The sequence below is a fragment of the Rattus norvegicus genome, chromosome 15 (genome assembly GCF_036323735.1).
Source record: "Rattus norvegicus strain BN/NHsdMcwi chromosome 15, GRCr8, whole genome shotgun sequence".
NCBI classification, from domain to species: Eukaryota; Metazoa; Chordata; class Mammalia; order Rodentia; family Muridae; genus Rattus; species Rattus norvegicus.
In genome coordinates, this window is record NC_086033.1 from 31,516,091 (window position 1) to 31,521,866 (window position 5,776).

Below are 5,776 nucleotides of genomic sequence, written 5' to 3' on the forward strand. Positions count from 1 at the left end.
CATCTGTTCATTCAATAACAATCTGTTAAGTGCCTACTGTGTGCTGAGTATGTCTTTAAAGGTGTGGGGAATATGGCTCTTAGAAGCTCAGGAAGTTTATATTTTTCATGGAAATAAATGGTAAGTTGAATTTAAAAGTAAATGTTACAGGGTGATAATGTCCATACAGAAGAATGAAGTGAGATAGCAAGAAGGAGAAAGAAAGAAAGAAAGAAAGAAAGAAAGAAAGAAAGAAAGAAAGAAAGAAAAAAGAAAGAAAGAAAGAAAGAAAGAAAGGCAAAGAAAGAAAATAAAGACAGACAGAGAGAGAGAGAGGAGAGGGGAGGAAAAGGGAGACTCACAGAAGATGTTCCAACAGGCTGGTAAGATTGACGTTTTCTACCACTTCTCAAAAAGGCTATAACATAAGGTGACACCTTAGCAGAGGCTCCCACATAGACAGCCTGACTTTTGTCTGTTTTCTGAACACCTCTGTCAAAAACCTTCATACAGTTTTAAGCTACGACAGCGCTTTTCTTTAAGTCCTGGGAACAAGCGAAGGTGCTCTCTTCCTTTTCTTGCTAAGCATTCTTCCATAGTCACTGTCATTTCCTTAAGACTGATTGGTGAAATCTGATTAACTGGCGCAAACTGTCAGGGGACAAGTGTGAGGGGCAGCATGGAAGAGGTCCAGACGAGGTCAAAAGTTAGGACACGAGAAGGAAGAATTAAACTGCTAACAAGCAGGAAGAACATGGGGTGTGTGCCAAGAGCCCTCTCTCTGCCTTGCCTCCCTTCCTCCTGGCATGACCGTGTTCTGTGGTCTGAGAAGCTCACCCTGTCCACCACAGAAGGAAAGGAAGCAGAGAATATGACATACTTCCGTCCCTAGTCTCAAGCTGACTCTAGTCTCCCTGGGACACAGTCTCCTCCTTTTCTGCATTTGCAGGTCAACGTCCTCCCCAAACTGCTTCAATAAACAGAGAGGCTGAAATCAAACATGCTGACCCCAGGAAGGTTCTTAGATTTTCCTCCTCTCAAGGAAGCCAGGCACAGAGGAACCAGGGGAACGGGCAACTCTGAGAGAGCCACGATGCCTTTACGCTCCCAGCCTAAGGTGCCAGAGCTTCTGAAACCACAGGCCCAGAGAAAACCCCAGAATTTGTTCCCATTTCTGCCTGTCATCTGTCAAGGCATGATTCACAGGCAAGTCAGCATCCACAGGAGAAGTCAAGGACACACAGCCTGGGCATGTGGTCACAGCACTGTCATATCAAAGGTGTCCCCCCTGCTGTAGAAAGATTTCAGCTATACTTAAGTCACATCTGGGGTTTAACCTTGAGTAGTTGGTAAAGGGTTAACTGCCCGAGTCTTCTAAAAAAAAGGTAAATGAGGCTTCTTGCAGCACATTATAGGTAAAGACACAATACAGCCAGAGTGTCACTGAAATCAAAGAGGTAGCCTGGGGTCAAGGCCCTTGTGGGCAGGAAGAGTCAACCAAAAGCCTTCAAGTGCAGCATCCTCTGCTCTCGCCACACAGAGCGTTAGGAGTAAAGGAAGCTTAATCACCACTTAGCCCAGCCCACCTCACTAAGCTTGTAGAAAGTAGAAAACGAAGACTTCGGTGACCATCCTGTGCTCACATATCAGCGAATAGCCAAAATGACCAACCTCTGGCTCAGAGTTTCCTCCACCAAATCCTGCCACCTGAGAGCCACGAGGAAGCACTCTGTCACCATCCCCGACCCATGCTTCCAACCCACACCCCTGCTAAGGAGCCCCTTGCTAGTCATCTGGAAAACCATTCTCCATACAGCCAGACTGAACCCCTCAACTAGTTCCTTCAAGACCAGAAGAGTAAGAAGCTTCTTCCACTCTGCAAAGCCCTCAATGAAGTCAGAGTGCTTGTCTAAAGCTCGGTCTGTGGTTTCTGACTCTTTCTAAAGAACCTCAAAACCCTGATCCCCACCCAATTCCTCCGCACTACCTAGTATCACACTGAGCACAAAGGGGTGAAAGAAGAAAGGCTGGGCTCCTCTCTCTCATCTCAACCTGGGTAACCCCTGCCCCTCACCGCAGGGCCTCCTCTCACTCCCTCTGCTGAGGAATAAACGGATCAATGACCAGAGCCTGCCAGGCAGCCTTTCCCTCACTTTCATTTAGAGACAAAGAATCTCCCATTTCTGTCTTTTTTCAAAATAAAAGCAAGTTTCTTGTCTTAGTTAGGGTTTCTATCGCTGCCATGAAACATGACCCAAAAGCAAGTTGGGGAGGGGAGGGTTTATTTGGCTTAGACTTCCACAGCACAGTTCATTATCGAAGGAGGTCAGGACAGGAACTCAAGCAGGGCAGGAACCTGGAGGCAGGAGCTGGTACAAAGGCCATTGAGGGGTGTGGCTTAATGGCTTGCTCACCCGCTTTCTTATAGAACCCAGGACCACCAGCCAAGGATAGCACCACTACAATGGTCTGGGTCCTCCCCCATCAATCACTAATTAAGAAAATGCTAGCAGCTGAATCTTAGAGAGGCTTTTTTTCTTGATTGAGGTTCCCTCATTTCAGACGGCTCTATCCACAAGCACACTACCGAGCACATTGCTAGGGTAACAATGCAGTAAAGGAAAAGCCAGGTTGTTAAAAGTGTTTTTAATAAGAATAATAGTTTGTTTTCCTCAGCACTGGTCAGCCTTCCCTAGGTACACAGTCCCGGCCAATTTCTGAGTTATCTCAAGTGAGAGACAAAGAATTAGACAGGATTTAACCACTGCGCAGGAAGCGTTGTTACAGGCTAGGAAAGAAACCACCCAGGACTTGACTTATTCCAGACCTGCTTCTGTCCCAGGAGAACTTGAGCCTGTCACTTCTCCTCTCACACTCATTTGTAAGATGAGGAAGCTGGACCTGATACCGCCAAGGTCTCTTCCAGTTCTCACCTTCTAGGATCAGTCAGCCTCGTTTCCTATTAGTTGAAAAAAGGAAAACCTTTTCTTTTTTTTTTTTGACTTTCAGCAGGATGAAGCTAAAAATAAAAAAGCCCTGTGAAGTGGAAATTCATTAGTCACTCCAGCGTTGCCAGTAATGAGGTTAATAACGCTGGCCTGCAGTCTCAGAGAACTTCTGCATGAAGTCATTGTGTGCTCCGTTTGATTAGTCCTCCCAGCAACCGGCCGCTGTTATTACCTCTATTTTACAGATGAAACCCAAGCATCGGAAGGTTTGGGGAATGCCCAAGGCCACAGCACTGAAAGCAGCTGAGCCAGGAAGCAAGCACCAGTATCCTTCCTCCACATTGCTGTGCCACACAAAAGGTCTTTTCTTTGTATGAATCAAAATATGGCTCCTTTAATATGGAGTCAGTACTTTCTCAGAGACCTCTTGGACTTAGCAAACTCTATCAAAGAAACATGTGCTCGGTAGGCAGAAATGCCTCCCGTTTAGCCCCAGTGACACTGGCAACCTCCTGAGTGTCAGTGGCACGTTCATATCTTCCGCCTCCAGCACTTAGTATTTGCCTGAACTGACTGCTTTGTGGTGTTTCTCTGTAGCGATGCAGCAGTCGCCATCTTGAGATGGTATGATGTGAGGTTGTCCAGATGTTCAGTAGATCTCTCGGGGTGTAGCTGTAAGAAATAGGGAAAGCTTTTATGGGTTTAGCTTTGGATTCTTCTGTATAAACTAGTGTTACCAAGCTCTAGAAAGTCTACATGAATACATTTGCAAACATAGTCCTTTGGGAAGTATGGTAGTCCTTTGGGAAGATTGAAAACAGGGCCCATTGGATCTTATATTTTAATGTTTGGCCCCTAGTTGGTAAAACTGTTTGGGAAGGATTAGGAGTTGTGGCCATGTTAGAAGAGATGTGTCACTAGTGGTAGGCTTTGAGGTTTTTAAAAGGACACCTACCATTCTCTCTCTCTCTCTCTCTCTCTCTCTCTCTCTCTCTCTCTCTCTGTGTGTGTGTGTGTGTGTGTGTGTGTGTGTGTGTGTGTGTGTGTGTGTGTGTTTCTGGAACAGTGAACCCCAAATACTTTCTTTTGTAAGTTGCCTTGGTCATGGTGTTTTTTCACAACATTGAAATAGTAGCAAAGAGAGTATTAACCACTGAACATCTTGCGTGAAAGGATGAAATTATATTTGTTATATCACCAGGGAGAATGCTGACAATGTATTTACAAACCAAGGAACTGGGCAGGAAGACTCAACTGTGTAATGTAGGCCTGTGTCTTGGGAATCCAGAGAAACTATACGAATTGAGGTTTCCCCAGTAGGCAGAGCAAAATAAAATCTGCAAGTAAGTACATTCAGGGACACCTCCCTTCCATGAGATTGTCTCTTCTCAGTCTATCGCCATCGTGGTTATGAAAGAACAATATAAACCCCATTTGTCCCCATTTAAGGACCCCCCATTTGTCTCCATTTTGAGAACCAGGCTTGAGTTTTAAAAAAGACTGTAAGGCACCAGCTTCAGGAATAGACCATAAGTCCCAGAAACTAGGTCATAAGACACTAGCTCTAGGAACAGACCATGAAATCCAGAACAAGATCATAAAACCCTCTCCCAAAGAACAGCCTTGGAATAACCAGAAAAATGGGAAATTATCTCAGAATGGGCCATCCACACTGGGCAGCCCTATTTCATCACATGGTTGAGCATTCACTACATAGGAATGTAGACCACTGATGACCTATGACCCCCTAGCACCCGCCAATGAAATTTTAGATTATCTGATCCTTCTAGAGAGTTCCACCACTTGCCTATAAGAAGGCCTGCATGCCTTTATCTAGGGTTGCCATTTCAAGAATTAGAAGGTTGCTAATTCCTTTAGCAATTTTTTGGACCCTTACATTTATATTTAGACAACTTCTTTATTCTCTGAGGATCCAACCTTCCCACTTTGCTCCTTTGACTTTTCTTGACTTTTCCTCTATTCATAACTGTCTCCAAAGCTGCCTGGGCCAAAGGGGAAGGAGCGGCAGGATGAGATAAAGGTTCTACGCCTTCAGAAGTCCGTTGGCAGAAGACCCTGACTGCTCGTAGACAGAAGGCCTGATACCTCCCTCTCAGCGGAGCTGGCTTCCCATTATAGGTGTCTTCCCCTGAGTCTTACAGATTCTGAAAGAAACCAACAAGGGCAAAAGGTAAGATCATGCCAAGACAGAAGACACTAGCTTCTCCCCGAGTCTCAGATAATTACCTCTGAGATTTCCTGTATTTGCAGATCCATGAAAGCTTCTTTGTTGTCCTAAGAAAACCTCTCATCTCACAAGTTAAAAGGCATGTTTTCTAATACATGCCAATAGACTACAGATAACTAAGTGATATAAAAATAAATGCGATAACCATCCACAAAAAATATTAACATGTGTTGGAATTGATTTTTTCATAATATGAATATTACTGGAAAAATAGTTTTATTTTTCTTAGATGAACATATTTAAGAATTTGGCTCATAAGTTGCATGTGTGCTTAAACAGTGGTAATCACGACTCCTTACTTACTCATTCCAGGATCTTACAACAGGTTTTTCAAATTCTCTAAACCTTTAATCTATCCTTTGCCTATAAAGTAGGAGGAATAAGTTCGCAGGTTTATTATGAGGAGCATCTGTGATGCACACCCCAAAGATGCTCAACAATGCTAACATCCCACAGTAAAGGAGGTCATACACAGAAAACACCAAAGGATCTAGCTGGGGAGGGGGCTTATTGTCAATAACTATCAGCATTTCCCAAGTCCATTACCATCATGCTTTATCATAAAAATGATGTACCGAGAATCTTCTTTCCAAAGACTAAT

At 44.2% G+C, this 5,776-nt stretch overlaps 1 long non-coding RNA gene across 1 annotated transcript; it reads right to left on the reverse strand.

The window, feature by feature from the left end:
* Nucleotides 1-2,610: 2,610 nt before the first annotated feature.
* LOC103693543 (uncharacterized) lies at nucleotides 2,611-5,228 on the reverse strand. The gene is made up of 2 exons (XR_596116.4): nucleotides 4,825-5,228; nucleotides 2,611-3,599 (listed from the first exon to the last, which is right to left on the reverse strand). It is a non-coding gene; the product is annotated as an uncharacterized LOC103693543 (long non-coding RNA).
* Between the last annotated feature and the right edge of the window lie 548 nt (nucleotides 5,229-5,776).